Below are 18,386 nucleotides of genomic sequence, written 5' to 3' on the forward strand. Positions count from 1 at the left end.
CTGCCACTTCAAGGGAGGCTTCTGCCTTCCTTAGCAGACACCTGTCTTTCAAAACCAAGACACTATGGTAGCAGAAATGTTTGCTATTGTCTTTTCTAATTTACTTACTCCTAGCCAGGGTAAAAACCATCTTATAAAATCATGAAATTTAGCTGGTCACAGCTATAGCCTTCAAAGTTCATTTTGTATGCCCCAAATAGTTTCTCATCCGAAGTCCTCAGGTCTTTATCTGTGGTGATCTGTTTACCCACTGCTTTTCTGATCCCATATTTCCCCCCCGCTTTCCCTTGCTCCTAGCCCTGGCCACTCCCTCAGGCTCTCCCTATTGGTTCCTGTACTCCAACTCTGCCCATGTACCGTCCCTGAGCCCCTGAGAAAAAGCCCCTGCACCTGGATCATGAGGTCTCTCTGCCTCTGGGGATTGCTGGGACAAGATGTAAGATTAAAGATCCTCTTAAACCCTTATGGAGAGACCCTTCTCGCCTCCTTTGCCATCACTGTGTTGTAAAGCTGATAGCTAGCTGGAGCAAAACTGTGGAGCTGTTCGAAATGGACTACAGGAGGGGGAAAATGGTCGCACTGCCCTAGCAGCTCCGCTGAGTTCTCAGGGGAAGCTGCAGCTTGCTAAACTAAACTTAGCATTACAACATTTACCAATTATTGTTATGTTAGGGACTAAGGCTCCTAAAGTATAAATGCCTTTCCAGCCTAGGGACAACCCTTTATGGGCTTTATTATCCAATATCACCCTGTTCCATTTGGTACTGACCAAGGATGATTTACTTTTCCAATATTAAGTGTTTGCATATATTGTGTGTCATTTCATTCATTAGTTCAATCTAGTTCTCTTGTTCCTTTAGGACAGTTACATCTTTGCACACATATGTGACCATAAGAGAAGTTGGTAGGTACTTGCACACTAACTGGTATGTCTTCTTCTTGGCAAAAGGAGTGTTCACCCAGTAAATAGTATTAATTTCTCACGAAAATGGAATTGCATTAATGGTTAATGGCTTCATCATGTTTTCAGCTAAATGGGTGCACACCCAACAATCATTTCTGTGCAACACTTGGATCACATTTTGTAATAAAAGTAGATGAAAGTTTTGCTCCCAAGTCAAGGCTGAACTGACTATTGTCAGGACAGCAAAACAAGACTTAAGCATCTTGTTCTCAGACAACTGTTCAATTACCCAAGGGGCTTTGATCCTTTTTAATTTTGGAATAATGTATCCATTATTTTACTCCAACCAGTTTCAAAGTTATCAATGGGACTTAGGAAGGTCCCTTCTGGCTGGAGCAGAGTGGTTCCCCAGTCTTTCAAGTAGACTTAGTCTCCTCGTTGGAAATTCTGTACTGGTGTGTCCAATCCCATCAGTCTGGAAATCACCACTGCTAGCTACAAATCCTGTAAGATTTTACTAAGAAACACGAGGTAATTATTCAAATTGATCCCTCCTTTTACATGTGTGTTTCCTGGAATGTGTGGTACTTGGTAGGGTCGACCATATAGCAGCTCATAGAGGCTTATTTTGCTGGTGCCCCACCGGTGAATTCTAATTTGGAGTAACAGGTAAAACTTGGAGCCATGTCAAGAAGGTGTCCTGACATATTTTACCCAATTGCAATTTGATTGTATGATTCATTTGCTCTACTTTGCCTCTAGCTTCGGGCCTCTAAAGCGTAGGAACATCCCAAGCTATTCTCAAGGCTTTCCTAACCTGTTGTACCACTTCTGCAACAAAGTGAGAACATCTGTCTTACGACATTCCCAAAGGTATACCTTGAATCTAGGTATTATTTGATCCAACAGTATTTTAGTCACTTCCCTAGCCTGATTGGTGTGACAAGGGAAGGCTTCTGGCCACCCAGAAAAGGTATCCACCAGAACTAGGAGGTATTTATACTGCCCTTCCAGTAAAATCAATCTGCCAATATTCACCTGGAACATTTCCAGATTTTATGGCCCTAGCCCTAGCCCTATTTTATTAGCTTTGTTTGGGTTGTTCCTTTAACAAACTATACATTGTTGGATTCTTGATTGTACAATCTGAGCCATTTAAGACCCAACAATAGATTTTTGCAAATGTTTCAAAAGTTTTTCAGTACTCCAATATACACTTGGCTTTGTGTTCATGTTCCACTACTTCACACAAGATTGGTTCTAGGACTACTATTTGCCCTGTTAGGGAAACTGCCCAGCCTCATGGATAAGATCTTGCTTCTAAGGTTTCAATTAATTGACAGTTCCTAGCACTACACTCTATTTTTTTCTACTGGGAGAGGTATCTCTAGCAGGGTTATCAAAGATAAAATTGTTTTTTAACATGCCTTTTTCTGCAGCCTCTTTGCTAAATGATTCCCCAATTAGTCTTATTGGCTAAATGATTCCCCAATTCCAGTTTGGTCTTACCCACTTGGTGTGCTCAGCAATGCACGATGGCAACTTCTGCTGGTTTCTGGATACTTTCAAGTAAAGTCAAGATTTGTTTTCCATTTTTGATCCATTTTGATGTGCCTTGAGATATCGAAAGGCCTCTTTCTTTCCAGATGGCCCCATATGCATGTACCACTCAAAAAAAAAAAATTTGAATCAGTCCAAAGTTAACTCATTTTGCTTTACTCAATTCCAAAGCTGGAGTGAGTGGAATTAGTTCTGCTTTCTGAGCTGAAACATCAGAGGGGAATGCCCCCAATTCGATTACCTCATGGTGTGTAGTCACTGCATATCCAGAGAGCCATTTTTCATTTCAGACAAAGCTGCTCCCAGCAGTAAACAATTCCCAATCAGGTCTTTCCAAGGCGCTGTCTCCTAAGTTAGGTCTGTTGGAATACACTTCTTCTATAGTCTGTAAGCAATCATGATCTGGGCTTCCTTCTACTTGTTGGGCAGATAAGAACATAGCAAGGTTAACAATAGAAATTGTTTTGAGCGTTGTTGGGGTCCCTTCCCCCTGCCATGGAGCCCTGGGAGAGGGGCCCTGGGGGGGAGACACGGGGTTTCCCTGCCCCTGGTCACCTTTGTTTCCCATTGGTTGGTTTGGGTTCCCTGATAACGCCAAGGACCCTCGGGTCCCGTGACTGCGGAGTTCCTGAGCTGAGCCCCGGCCATGCGGCTGGAGAAATAAACATCTCTGAAACATCTACCACAAAACTGTCCATATATACTTCGTTTCCACAGGACTCCTGGTTTGAAATATGCTTGTTGCAGTAATCCCCGCTGCGACAAACTGGTGGAGGAATGCGAGCAAGATACCGATCCCTGAGGAAATTTGTGAGTAAAAAACCACTCTAGACCTCTCTCTTCTCATCTTGGTTTGGATATTCTCTCTGGACTATGGAAGAATAGTGGGAAATGGGGCTCTCTGAGCCACAGAAAGAAATGTACCTAGAAGTTAAAGGAATTCTTGAACAACAAAACAAAAAAGTAATGGAACCGGGAGATCTAGAACTTTTTTTCAACTGGCTTTTCAAAAATTTCTCCTATATTTCTCGAGACTTACTTTTTGATATTGAACCTCCTGGATCTTGTCAGGGGTGTTTTTGGGACGAGATCTTGCGGGAGATGAAAGATCAAACAGAACATGTATTAGTGATTGAACCCTTGCGTGGATCCATGGTAGTCAGTGAAGCTATTCAGGAGCATTTATATGGTCTCATTAAAGCAAAGGAGGGCCATAGTCCCGTGGCCGAGGCCGCGCGGCCACCATCCCTGTGGCACACGCCGGCGGAGGTGCCTGCGCTGGATGCGCCCGGCCCCCTCGGGAGCGCGCGCCCTATTGCAGACCCCATCCCTGTCTCGGGGTCCCTGGCCATGCGACCGCGAGTGAGGGAGCGATGCCGCAGGCGCCGCGGGTGCCGTGGGCCACGAGCAGCCAGGAACCGGAGATCGGCGTGGCAGCCCGCTCTGAGCACACGGCTCGGAGAGCCCTGCAGAGGGAGAAGCGGCGGTTTCCACAGCGACACGAGAAGCCGCGCAGCGCAGTGCCGAGCCGAAACGGGGCCACACTCAAAGCAGCGTGGAGTTTGCGGAGCGGAACCACTCACAGGGCACGGAGCCAGTGGCGATGGCAACGCAGGGCCGCGCAGAGCCCAGACACGCACCGGAGCTGCGCCGCTCGGAGGGTGCGGAGCAGCCGCAACGCGGGGACCCGGCCGAGACGTCGGAGTCGGCGAGGCGGCGGCCACGCGGGACCAGCAGCCACGACAAACACGCAAGCATGTGATAGGAGCAGTTGTAGCCACGAAAGTTACAGGAACTGTGAAATGGTACAATGTCAAAAACAACTATGGGTTTATAACACGAGATGATACAGGGGAAGATCTATTCATCCATAGAACTGCCATTAAAAGGAATAACCCTAAAAATTACCTGCAAAGTGTAGGAGATGGAGAAGTTGCACAGTTTGATATAGTGCAAGGAAAGAAGGGTTTACAAGCAGCAAATGTTACTGGGCCTGGGGGTATTCCAGTCAAAGGCAGCCGTTATGCACAAAATTATAAACAATATCCATCCCAGCAATTTCCCTACCCACAGCCTATTTTCCCCTTTTATACTATAACCAATATGAACCCTTTCCTAAGTTTACCCTATCCCCAGTTTATTCCTAATCCGTTTTTCACCCCATGGCTTCCCTATACAATTCCATTTCCCTACAATTCCTCTCCGATGCCGAGGGGGGGATGAAAAGCGGGAGGGAAGAAATTAAACCCTCTCCTGCCTCAGTTTCCCCACAAAACATGCCCGGAGAGTTCTGTCTCCCTTGCGTCAGCCCTAAGATGTTCCACAGAATCTGTTTAGACATTTAAAAACTCAGGAGGGTGGCTTGTTTTGTCTTGAAACTGTTCTTGTTATGTTTATCCAGTTGTTTTCATTCTCCTTTTATTAAAATAAAACGGGTGAGATGTTGGGGTCCCTTCCCCCCTGCCATGGAGCCCTGGGAGAGGGGCCCTGAGGGGGGAGACACGGGGTTTCCCTGCCCCTGCTCAGATTCATTCCCCATTGGTTGGTTTGGGTTCCCTGATAACGCCAAGGACCCTCGGGTCCCGTGACTGCGGAGTTCCTGAGCTGAGCCCCGGCCATGCGGCTGGAGAAATAAACATCTCTGAAACATCTACCACTAATCTGTCCATATATACTTCGTTTCCACGGGACTCCTGGTTTGAAATATGCTTGTTGCAGTAATCCCCGCTGCAACAGAGCATCACATTATTTTGCTCCAGAAAGACTACCTGGTATTTTAGCATCCAGCTGGGAGATAGCCAGTGGCCCCCTTTTTGCTTAAATATCAACTGGACCACATGTGGTACATAAATGACAATGCTTTGTCCCAAAGTCAATTTTCAAGATTCTTGGATCAAGAGAATTGTAGCTGCTACTGCCCTCAGACAACCTGGCCAGCCTTGGTTGACATTATCTAGTTGCTTTGAAAAGTAGGCCACAGCTTTCCTCTACTCCCCAAGGAACCATGACAGCACTCCCAGTGCTATGTTTCGCCTTTCATAGGTAAATAGTTCAAACGGACACACGGGGTCTCTTGGGTTTGCATGGCCTGGTTTTGGTAGTGGGGGGGTTACAGGGATGGCTTCTGCGGGAAGCTGCTGGAAGCTTCCTCCATGTCCGGCAGAGCCAATCCCTGGCAGCTCCAAAGATGGACGTGCCACTGGTCAAGGCTGGGCCAATTAGAAATGGTGGTAACGACTCTGTGATAGCATATTTAACAAGAAAGGAAAACTAAAGGTCATTGTGCAGTTGTAATTGTGGCCAGAGAAGAGTGGGGTGAGAATGTGAGAGGAACAACTCTGCAGGCACCAAGGTTAGTGAAGGAGGAGGAGGAGGTGTTCCAGGCACCAAAACTGGGATTCCTCTGCAGCCCATGGTGCAGCCCATGGTGAGGCAGCTGTGCCCCTGCAGCCCATGGAGATCCATGAGAGATGCAGAGATCCACCTGCAGCCCATAGAGGAGACCCATGCCAGAGCAGGGGGATGCCTGAGGAGGCTGTGACCCTATGGGAGGCCTGGGGAGAGAGGGGCCCATGGTGGAGCAGCCTGTCCCTGAAAGACTGTACCCCACAGTAGGGTGAGCCACGCTGCAGCAGTTTGAAGGGGACTTTCATCCACAGGATGAACTCACATTGCAGCAGCTTGCAGAGATCTGTTGCTTGTGAGATGGACTCACATTGGAGAAGTTCATGGAGAACTCTCTCCTGTGGGAGGGATCCCACGGTGCAGCAGGGGATGACTCCTTTCCCTGAGTAGCAGGAGAAACAGTGGGTGATGAACTGACCTTAACTCCCATTCCCTGTCTCCTTGTGCTGCTGGGGTAGGAGGTAAAGCTGGGAAGGATGGAGGAGTGGGAGGAAGGTGTTTTTAAGGTTTTATTTTACTTCTCATTAGCCTGCTCTGATTTTGTTAGTAATAAATTTAAGTTGTATCTCTAATTTTGAGCCTGTTTTGCCCATGATGGTATTTGATGAGTGTTGTCTCCCAATTCTTGTCTCAACTCACGAACCCTTTGTTACATTTTCTCTCTCCTGTCCAGCTGTGGAGGGAAGTGAGAGAGTGGCTTTGGTGGGTGCCTGGCATCTGGCCAGGGTCAACCCACATCAGGTCTGCATAAGGGCTTGCTTAAGTTGGAAAAAGGCAGCCCATGAATCATCAGTCCAGACTATAAAGTCCTTCTGAGTTGTTTTCAAGAGATCATACAGTGACTTTATCAGCAACTGTCCCGGTTCAAGACAGATTTGGAGGAATGTCCAAATTTGAACATCCTCTGATAGAAGGCAGGCTACAGCCCCCCCTCCCCCGCCAGGTTCAGGAAAAAAATATTTTCCTCGGAGGAAAGTGAAAGGGGAAAAAAGCTATTTATTTAACAGACACAATGCACAATGGGAAAAGAATAATGCTAAATAATAAAACCTCTTGCTGTGAAGAGAAACCTGGGAAGATTTGAGAGTCCTTTGTGGGTGTGGCTTTCTCCTCTTCAGAGCTGGGTTGGCTTGGGCCCCCGGGCCTTGGTGCAGGGTCTCCCAGTTCGTTCTGGTATTGTTGAAAGTCCAGAAGAGAAGAAGAAGAGGATGCCAAAGTCCCGGGGGAAAAAAACTTTCTTGCCTTAGCTTGCAGACTAGCTGAAAAGCAAAGGAGTTTAACTCTCTGTCTCTCTCCTGAGAAAAGGAGCCAAGAGCCGGGAAAAGCAGGAAGGTGCTTGCCTCTGCTCTTGCTGCCACAGAAGCACACAGAAAAGATAGAGTGACCTTGGAACACAAACTGCTTTGAAAAGTTTGTCTGGCTTTTTTTTTTTTCTTTCTCTCACACCTAGTTTTAAAGACACAGAAAGGCACAGGAATCATGTCTGGGCATAGAGCAGCGATAGGGGATACAACGTCATAAAGTCACCCCAAGATAGCAACCCATAACTGCTGATTCACAGACAACACCATCCCCCCATCCTGAGAAACGCATGCAACTCTCTTACTATTCATGGCTGTGGGAGTTGGCAAATTGCTTCTTTTTGTTCCTGTCCCAGCCTCCTTTGTCCTTGAAGGATTTTTATTTCCACACTGGTTACTCTGGTCTGGACTGTTTGTGCTTTGTCTTTGGATACTCTATATCCACTTAGTCCCAAAAAACTCAACAATGCCACAGCCTGATCCCAACAATGCTGTTTAGTTTCAGTGGATACCAGAATGTTATGTACATACTGTAACAAGACTACAATAGGGTTCTGATTTTTCCATTTCTCCAATTCTTTTGCCAGTTGGTTTGCAAATATGGTGGGGCTATTTTTAAACCCCTGCGGCAGAACCATCCAAGTGTTCTTCTCCCTGTGTTTGGATTTTCCCATTCCGAAGCAAAAAGCTCTTGACTTCCAGTACTCAAAGGGATACAGAAAAAGGCATCTTTCAAATCTAATACTGTGAGCCATTTTAATTTTTCACTCTAGGTTGTTAGCAAGGTATAAGGGTTTGCTACTACTGGGTGTATATCTTCTATCTTATTTATGGCTCTAAGGTCCTCTACTAGCCAGTAATCCTTTCCAGTTGCCTTCTTAACTGGCAAAATAGGGATATTAAATTTGGATTCACATTCTTTCAATAGGCCATATTTTATCAATTTTTCCACAAGGGGTAACAACCCCTTACAACTTTCTATTTTCAAAGGGTATTGCTTTTGCCTTACTGGTCCCACTCCAAATTTCAATTTAATTCTTATAGGCTCTGCTCTTTTGGAACGCCTGAGCACCTCTCCAGCCCAAACTATTGGAATCACTGCATCCTCAAGTGATACTGGCAGACAGATCATGTCAAATTTCGGAGATTGTAGTGCAAAAATAGAGGATTCCATGTAATTAGATTCTGGAATAATCACCTGTATTTTGCCATGTCTAAATTTAATTTCAGCATTTAGTTTTTCCAATAAATCTCTCCCAAGTAGAGGCTTTGGTGAATTGGGTGAGTCACCCATTGTTTTCCTAGTTTAAAATCAATGGACTTCAAAAAAGCCGAGTTTTGTGATTCCCTTTTGCACCAATGATTGTTATAAAACCATTCACACTTCCTTTTACTGTATTTAGCAGAGAGTAAATACCTCCTGTATCTACTAAAAATTCTACCTCCTCATTTACCTCCTCACTCTCCAGTTTAGCTGTAATCAGAGGTTCTGCCAGGCAAGAATCCTCAGGTCTCCCTCAGTCATCATCAGTGATGGCCATGAGAGTTGTATGTTGCAACTGTGACAGTCGCTTTTCCAACACCTGTCTTTCTTACAATATGCATATTGATTAATACCTAGTCTCCCAGGGGAGCTTGAGATAGGTTGTCCATGCCCTCATCCCCTTTCTTCCCCCGGGAGCACTATTCCTTTGGAGATTCCTTCCATAACTGCAACTATTTTTTGTTTAGTTGTTTCTTGGTGTTTTTCTCTATTCTGATAAACTCTCCAAGCAACATCTAACTGCTTCCCTAAATCATAGTGATTTTGTCCCTCAGCCTTTTGTAGTTTTCTTTTAATATTATCTGAGGATTGAGCCACAAATATACGGGCTAATTGAGTTTTTCCTTCCTGTTTCAGGATTGATATTAATATATTTTTGAGCCGTTTCTTTTAAGAGATTTGAAAATTCAATAGGTGATTCCTTATGATCCTGCTTAATTTGGAATAATTTGGACATATTGATAGCCTTTGGTATGGCATGTCTAATTCCATATAGTATCCAAAATCCCTCTCTAAACATGGGCACATTAGGGTCACACTCAGAATCCACAGTGGGAAAACTAATATCTAATGTACCTGTAAATTTACCAGTCAAAATTAGCTCTTCCACAAACCTCCTACTGGTTTTAACACCCATCTCTCTTTCTGTACTACCAAACAACATTTGTAACATAGTAGCTATATCCTTCCAGTCCAGATCCTGAGTTTTAATCATCATTTAAAATGCTTTTGCCATTTTGTCTGGGTCAACTTGGTAGGTGCCAGCCACTGACTTCCAATTATTAAGGTCTGTTATTGAAAACAGAAATTTTACTGTGATTGGACCATCCATACCTACCCCCTGATGGAGGGGAGCTACTATCACATCTCCGTATTTAGCTCTAGGTTGCCCTGTAATTGGACTAAACCCTCTGGTCCTTGATACATCCTCTTTATCCTGTCTTCTCTTCTACATGTGCTAAACCTGCCTCTTTATGTGCCAGTTCCTTCAAAATACCAGTCTCAACAGCCTGATTATCTGTATCCCCATCCAACCTGCAGTTAGGACTGACCTTAAGATTTAAATCACCCTCCTTATAAGGGAGATGTTTATAACAAATTTATCCTCTGCTGAATATAGAACAACATTTTAACTGTTTTCCTTGATTCTCTTTTTCAAGATCCAGCACAAAAGGGTCTGAGGGCATTGGATCCAACCCACAATCTTCCTGCCATTCTGGATGATTCTGCAAAGTGAAAAACATACCAGCATACGTCACCTTATGCCATTTCTGTTGCCGTCTTAAAATAGCGTTAACTCTAACAATGTATCGTAATTCAAGGTTCCATTTTGTGGCCACTTTTCTCCAGAGTCTAGTTTGTACAGTGGCCACCATTGATTACAATATTTAATCTCCCTGGTCACTGTTCCCCCAGGGACCACACCAATCTTTCTCCAATGTCACAAAATGCAACCAAGTGGGGATTTTTTCAGAATGTCCCCCTTAGATTGTCCACTACCCATTTCTGAATAGTAGACCCAAAATGTTAAAATACAGATACAAATACAAATACGAAACAATTATCAATTGATAAAACCAAGTCAAATACCAAATTCTGGGATACCTAAAAACTCACCCACTGTGCTAGAAGATCCACATGCCTTATTTGGGCAGGATTAAAAAAAAATTCCTTTATATCGAATGGGGTCTTACCAGTGTCCCAGACTGGTACGAGGGTCTGTGGTCTTCTCCAGGAAAGTCTCAGTGCTTCCATGAAGATCCAGAGACCTCCTTGGATCCATGGGAGACCAGGCAGAGTGTTCCATCCAAAGTTGCCAAAAATTATATCAAAATTGGTTAGATAAAAACTTTCTAACACAGTTTGAATATTAGAAAGCAGGCATTCTTTATTGCAGCATGCTGCTCACTTGAAGGATCCTTCCTCCAGCTGAGTGCCCTGAGTGTTGAGTGAACAAAATTTTTATCACACACACTGATTACATATTCATGAGCTATTTCCATTTCCTTGACTTTATTTGACAGTCGCACCCCTTATTGGAAGTCCTTATATGGTTCTTTGGGGTCTGTCTTCATTCAGTGTCCTTTTTATGTGGCTGTTCCTTGACCCCCACTTTTGAGTAAGCACAATATCATTGTTTTGCATAATTTCTGCTTTATCAGCCTTGCAGAGCTGAGCTGGCATCCTGCTTGCGTTTTGCATGACTTCTGTTTATCGAAGTTACATCCTTTATTTATTTTTCCAAGGCTATGCTGTTCTGTTCAACTGTCCTTGATAAGAGTAAAATGTTCTGTTCTGCTATCTTTATCAAGTGAGTAAAATCCTGTTCATTTCTACTGTCATTATACAATCAAAAGGAATGGACCAGAGAAGTATAAAGATGGCCACCATAAATCCCTCTAGGAACTGGCTGTAGCCCTCACACTATAACGGAAGAAACTTCTCTTCTACAGACTTTCACATCTCTGCTAGGACCATACACTCTTATCCACAGCCCAAGCAATCTGCTTCAGGCCTTCCTATTATTCCCACCAAGCTGTGGCTACAGAAATGACCTTTGCTGCTGCCAGCAATGGGATCACACAGGCAACTTTGCCCCTTACCCTAAGGGTGGTACAACTTCATTTTACCTACACTGCTGAGAAACACTGAACTTGCTGCTTACATGTATAGCAATATTTTTCCTCAAATGCCCGTTATTGAGAAGAAAGACACTTCAAATAGGTGCTGTAAGAGTGACAGTCTTGAAGAAATCTCAGTGATGGGAGAAGTATCACTGTTTACATATATGCATGAATACATATATGAACATTGTATTGTATATGTATTATAGATATATTAATATTGTATTTACATATATAAAAGGTAATGCTGAAAATCAAAACCAGCCAGCAGCTCAGTATACTTAATAACCAGCAAATTATCATTTGAAGAAAACAGAAGAACACTCAGAATGGAGAGATAATTCACAAATCCCACACAGCCAATACATTTGTACTCAAGAGTACAGATGTACTCCTTCGAAGAGGTTGTGCAAGATCCCTGTTTGTCTACCAAATCAATAAACACATCACTTACTCCAGAAAATACCATCAAGTGCTAACAGTAAGGAAAAGTGGGGTAGTGGAAGTTGTGTTGCTCCAGGACTATATTGTTGGTGACAAAAGTAAGTATTGTATAGGGCTGGTGCAGATATAGTCAGTATATGAAAAAGGGAAACACTTAGATGCATTCAAAACTAAAATACATTCAGGACTGCACCAGGACTGACTACTGTTATCACTCATGCTTTCTACTTCCAATACAATGTCTGCATATTTCTTGTAGACAAGTCCTGGGGGAAGAGAGAATTGAAATGAGATACACCACACTTTGGCTGTCTTGAGTCAGTCTGATTAGACTTTCATATATTCTGGAAGATTTACAAATGTATTGTGTGCCTTTATTTTGGAAACATCCTTGTCTACATGACAACCAGCCAATCCAAAGCTGCTGCCCTCTCAAGAACACCTGTCCGGAGCATAGGAAGGTGTAAAATATATTGACAATGCAGTTCAAAATCTTTCAGCTTCTGTAAAGCAGGAAACGTGAGACAGCCTGTGTAGAGGGATTCCTCCTCCCTCCAGGAGGGCTTGGGCATCCCAGGGCTGTTGCAGAAGTACCCCTGATGGGGCCTCAGGCCGAAAACAGGCTTGCAAGGCACCTGCTAGCTGGCAGCCTTGAACAGCCTTGGGAAAAGGTATACACTGGTCAGCTCCCCCGCTGCTTAGAGGCTTTCTCATGGGAAAGGGGCGTGAACTTTGGAAAAAGTATAACTTGGTGTAACCGAATAATAAAACTGGAGCATGATGCTCAAATCGTATCGGTGTTCGTATCGTGACTCTGGCTGGATTCCCCTGCTGCCGGGACCCTCCCCTGCTAAAAGCCTGGAGGCTTTCAAGAACCTCAGCTAAATATTAAACATCTATTCTGTTGGCTTTGAAAATGGATTCAGTTATGAAAACTTAACTAGAACCAAACATTCACCATTGCAATTTTTTCTGCATCTCCCTCACAACGCTATCTGTATTCTTACAGTATTATTCAAAGTCTTTCTGTAGTGTTCATGTGTCACATAACTTTACATCCCCTTCATACCAGCAGCCACTGACAAGCTTTGGGGCCTTGACATGCATCCCCAAGTGCCACAAGGAAGGCAGTGCAGACCTTCAACAACCAAGTTCCCTGTTGCCCTCTCATGTGTCAGGAGCCCGGCATCAGTGAGTGCCACAAGCTGCTCTCTAGTTCCTTTTCTTGTCAAGGCCACGGTCACAGCCGTGGTCACTGCTGCAGCCACAAAGGTTTGCCTTGCACTGAGCTTTCCTGCTGAACCATTTATTCCTTGTTTCATTATAATCTTTCCAAATACTGACAGGAAATGCTGCCTTGCTCCTACTTTTCTTAATGATTTCATGGTTTTTGCCCTTTGTTCACCCATCTCAGCTCTGGAGACACATCCTGGGTGCTAAGAGGTGCTGAATGAGACACGCTGCACCTGCCAGTAGATCCCTGGGGTCTGAGAGTTCCCTGGGGGGAGCAGGGCAGGCTGGGGCTTGCCAGGGACAGCCCCTGCCTGGACACGGGGACAAGACAGGTAGCATAAGCTAGCCCTGCTTGCAATTACGTCATACTGAAATCTATACTATCTCCTGACTTTGCTTGGCCTCTTTCATCAAAGTAATTTTTGTATACTGTGTGAATTATTCTACATGATCCACTCCTCTAGCTTCTTCTGCAGCACAAAGAAGCTGGAATAAAAGGATTTTAGTAAGGCTGAGGGAATTCTAAAAGTCTCCATTCCTTAATTCATCAATTCATTAATTTCTTTAATCCATTTCTCTCCACAAATTAGAACTAAAGACATCTTCTGAAATAATGCACACAAATATTGCACATATTGTGGACAGCATTCAGCTCCGTAATTAATTTACGTATACCCTCTGTAACTTGTCCAGCTGAAATGTGTGGATTCATAATTCATATTCTTATATTACTAACCAGGGTGGCCTAAAGAAAAATAGCTTCCATTTAGAGCTCTATCCTGGACTTTGTGATGCCATCCCCCTGAACCGGCAGTGTTGTTTCTGCAGCCAGGTGGTGGAACCTGATCAGGAAACTCACCTAAGTGGAAACCATCCTGGCAAAGAAATAAAGACGTTAGTATTAATCCAAACCAGCTCTCCAACGTCAGCTGCAAAAAACATGTGCCAACACAGAGGAAACAACAGCTCGAGCTGGGAATGGGCAGTAGAACTACCTTTTCTCTTCTGGCAACAGTACCAGTTGAAGTGCCTATAAAACTCAGCTTTTCTCATTGTAAGCCTTATACAAGGCTTTCAATGCCAGCTGCACACAGACAAGTGGTTGAATGCCTTCTTGAAGAAGCCCCCAGAAGAGAACCCTTCAGAGGAAAATCAGATTAATGATCTTTTCTCATTAATTTATGATCAACATTTTGTACTTTGTTGTGTTGGTTGTTTGGGGATTTTTTAAATTGAAGTTTTCAGTCTGCTTCCCAATGATCTATGTGATGCGACACGGGGCTAAACCATGACTTGGTTGAAGAGACTGAAGAGAAAACTGGTGTTACAGAGGGTACAACTGACAGTAGTAATTTCTGCTAGAAACTTCCTTTCTGAAGTCCTTACCTCCTCAGCCTGAAAGAAGCATGGAAAGAAAATTACCCTAGTTGTGGGGAGATAAATAGTGAAACCCCACTCTTGAGTCATTGAACAATCCTCACAAAGAAATAGCTACACTTGTTTCAAGTTTAAAATGTTGTTTTTAAGTTTCCCACCAATTTAGAAACACTTCCTTAATGCTCCTTTAAACTTTGCCCCATCCCATTTTAACTAAATCTCCTTAAAATCAGACCTACATTTGAAGACAATACATAACACTTAAAACTGTTAAGGATATTTTGCAGACCTTCTGGAGACTCAATTCAACTCAGAGTGATATCAGGAAGATTAATCAGTTTTATCAGTAATTTCTTCTAGAGGAGAATTGTGTAAGGCTGCAAGATCCTCAAGTGTAAATTAGGAGCACTTAGAGTAATGAATACTGCAGGGGTGTGGAACAGTCTCTCATCAATATAAGGTAAGATTTAACCCTAACTGTGCGTAAAGCTGCTCTCCAGGAAGTGCAACAATTTAAAAACAAAACTATTGATTTACTTTATGACTAAAAAGACACATTTTCTCTGGCTCTCTTAGGGAAAAAAACTAAAGTATTTTTCAAAAACTGGGACTTCCAGTTCCACAGGCGATAGTTTTTTCCATTATTTATCATGTAGAGGGAAATACTAAAGAGATTATATGAGTATTACAAACAAACACAGGGATTTATCAAACACCCAACATGTATCATGACACCTGCAGAGTGTTTTAAAAGTTTAACATCTTCCTAAGGTTAAAGTACATTAGAAGCCCTCTTCCTTTATTAATCTGTTGCTCTGCTCTTCTGTCTATTAATTGATATCATAGTATATCATACTATAAAATAGGACTGTATCTCGATAATGATGCCTAGAGGAGCAAGCTTCCGAAGCATTTTCAAAACATTTTCTGTACTTTTGAAAATTATTAGAAAGTATTTCCATTACAACCTTATAAATAAAATTAATTTACTTTAAAATAACCCAACAATTAACATATAAAATTTCCCCCATTTGGTAAATGAGACTTCTTCCTTTCAGTTTCCTTCCTAAAAAACGACAAAGCCAAAAAGGCATTATCCATTGAAACCAAATCCAGGGAAGTTGTATACAGTGTGATGCATTTACATGTACTGAAATTCCTGCCTTTATGTGGGTACATCATAAAACAAGTTAATAGCACAAACATACCTTTTTCAAATGCATGGAACTATTTCCAGTCAGGTGAAATGCAGATAAAAAAACTATACTGAAGGGCAAAGCACTGGTCTAAATCCCTTTCCGTATACTTGGGTGAACAACAAAATTATCCATCACCTGATTAAAAAGCCAAGTACTTAAACCCAAGAAAACGAGTATTTAAAGACCCTATAAATCTTAGGCTGCCTACATCGTAGATGGACCATTATTTCTAGGTATAAAAAAATGTCTACTTCATCATAACAAAACAGCCCTCACTACAAAAATCAGAATAAACATTATTCTATATGTAAATATAGCATAAAAAGCCCTGCAAAAAAATAAGCATGAAAGCATGCAACACTGGCTGAAAAAATAAAGAGAAATAGAAACAATTTCTCTATAAAACAAGGTTGAAAACTGCTCCTCTTGGATGGCAGGTACAGTATTATTGCCAAAAACCAAGATATATAAATATTTTATAACATATTACTTAACAGAGTTTTTCTGAGCTGAAAGGACATGTCCATACCAGTGTGTCTATATCACAGCAGAGACTAGCCACAAAAGCCTGTGGTGTCTTTTAAAGCACCTCCAAGTTTCTCCCTCATGGAAAGTGTCTGCCACAGGACGGGTGCTGCATCCCAAGGACACCATACACTGCTGTAAAAAATGCTTTGTAGTTTCCCTTATATTTGGCAGAATTTTTAGATGGATTTCCAACAAAAACTCATGCCATTCAGCACACAAGGATGCTTGCTCAATGAGAGACTCCAGTCTTTCTTATTGCACACTATTCAAATCCTGCTCCAAAAATGCGCATTTTCTCCTTGCCCTTTATATTTTTCACTGTCCTAATATTTCTCATCAAACATGTGTCTCTCTTGAGTAGCCAGTCTATTCTTACCTAGCAGAGTAAAAGAGTTGTGCTGATGGCAGCTGAAGACCTGAGATCACATGAATCCACCGATTTTAAGTGTTAATTTGAGCAGAGAGGGTGCACCAGGTTTTCTCTAGGTAGTGCAAAACTGCACTGCCTGCCTTCTGCAGCTTTCTGTTACTTTGGGATTTCTAGGGAACAACTGCAATTTCTGTCCATGTGAAGTATCACTAAAGTACTTAGCAGGGAAGTTTATGTATGAAGACTGTTGTGGCTTTAAATCTGCTTGAACACTGGAAAAATCTTACTCAAAGTACAGAATTTTTACAAGTGTTCACAAATAGTGATCATGGACTACACTTTGCAGATAACTCAAACACTCAAGGCTGTAAATGAAATCAATTACTGCTGTCCTTAAATATGAGGTAACTGAATAACACTAATTGTTGAAAAAAACCCAAACAAAAAACAGTAACAGGAAAAACATGCTAAGAGATGTCTCTTTCATCAAACCACTTCTCTTTCTCTACCTTCAAGCTCCATGTTTCTTAACTGATCAATAAAACTGGTCATTAGACAGCACAGCCTGGCCCAGGGAAGAACAAAACACAGGTTACCTGACAACTATGTACAGTAGGTGACAGGCACAAAAGCTGCAACAAAAAAATAAAAATATATTGCTTTTAGATGCAATATGGCTCATAAGCATGAGTGTTGCACATCTCCAGCACAAATTATCCAGAAATTTGGATAATCCCAATGGATTATCCATCCATAAATCCACCAACACAAAGCCCACAGATGATACCCATGGTTACTAAGAACCTTCAAATACTCCAAGAAGAATTAGTTCTAGACTCCTCAAATGCTCAAATCTTTCAATAACACTTTTAGTGATAATTTTTTTCCAGAAAAATGTTTCATTTTCTCCCTCTACCCCAGTAATTAGTGAGGGTTAAAGGTATTTGGTTTGATTACTCTGGGGCTGATTCTGTGGATGAGTAAGCAGGTTACTGTGGGGAAAATACATTATTCTCAGACAACAGAGAAAATATTGACTACCATGCAGAACCTGAGTTTTAAGGCTTAGAGATATCCAAACCGCCTTAGTAAATATATATCACAATTTCTGCAGAGCAAAGTTAAATGAGGACAAAAATAAAAATTCATTTGTAAAAAGCTTAACAGTTTGATTATTTTAAAAGTTTGTTACCTTTTTAAAATCTATTTGTTCTTGCTGTCACATCTTTGGAAGAGGTTTTCCTTAATACTGACTGAAAATCCCCAATTCACTCCTTAGACATCCCTTAAAAGCCCAGTAATTCACTTTCCCTATATATTACTTTGTTCAACTGCTTCCTTTATAATCTATTAAAAGCAAAAATACAATTCCTTAGGGAAAAATACCATTATGTCAACCCTTGATTTCTGGGAAAAATAAAAAAGTCAAACTTAAGAGATACATCAGAATCAATTATTTCTATAACTGACTTGTGTTTTAACTTGTCTTTACCCAGCCCCCCTGGACTAGACAGTATTTTGAATCAATACAATGAGAAAATAAAATAACTTGGGAGTGTGCAGAAAGCCGTGTGGCTTTTTGCATTTGTGGCCTATAGCATACTAACACACAGAACCTGAATGCAGACTGTATCTGTTTCTTAAAAGTACCCAGAAACAGGCAAGGCTACACATTTTCTAGAAGACCTCAAACTGTAACTAGTACTGCAGGTGGCAGGAACCTCTTTCTGGCTTATATATCCCTAAACCGGGGACTGTTGGGCTCAAAGGTCTTCAGAGGTTGGACTCGATTTTGGAGCTCTTTTCCAACCTCAAAGATTCTAAGATTCTGTTCCATTACCTTGTGAGAGGGAAACATGAAAGTCAAGCAAGACAAACCCCCAGATATGTGGATGCTG

General features: G+C 42.3%; 1 long non-coding RNA gene across 4 annotated transcripts in view; it reads right to left on the minus strand.

Annotated features, from left to right (window-relative positions):
* The window catches only part of LOC116443040, a 66,459-nt gene that overhangs the window by 42,262 nt on the left and 5,811 nt on the right, over positions 1–18,386 (minus strand). For 3 of the 4 annotated variants that reach the window (XR_004239737.1, XR_004239736.1, XR_004239738.1), the window contains one exon: positions 10,408–10,485. This is a non-coding gene — a long non-coding RNA (uncharacterized LOC116443040). Of the gene's footprint in view, positions 1–10,407; positions 12,386–18,386 lie in introns of those variants that run through there. The other variant, XR_004239735.1, reaches the window with a different exon arrangement.

The sequence above is a fragment of the Corvus moneduloides genome, chromosome 4 (assembly GCF_009650955.1).
Source record: "Corvus moneduloides isolate bCorMon1 chromosome 4, bCorMon1.pri, whole genome shotgun sequence".
In the NCBI taxonomy this organism is placed as follows: Eukaryota; Metazoa; Chordata; class Aves; order Passeriformes; family Corvidae; genus Corvus; species Corvus moneduloides.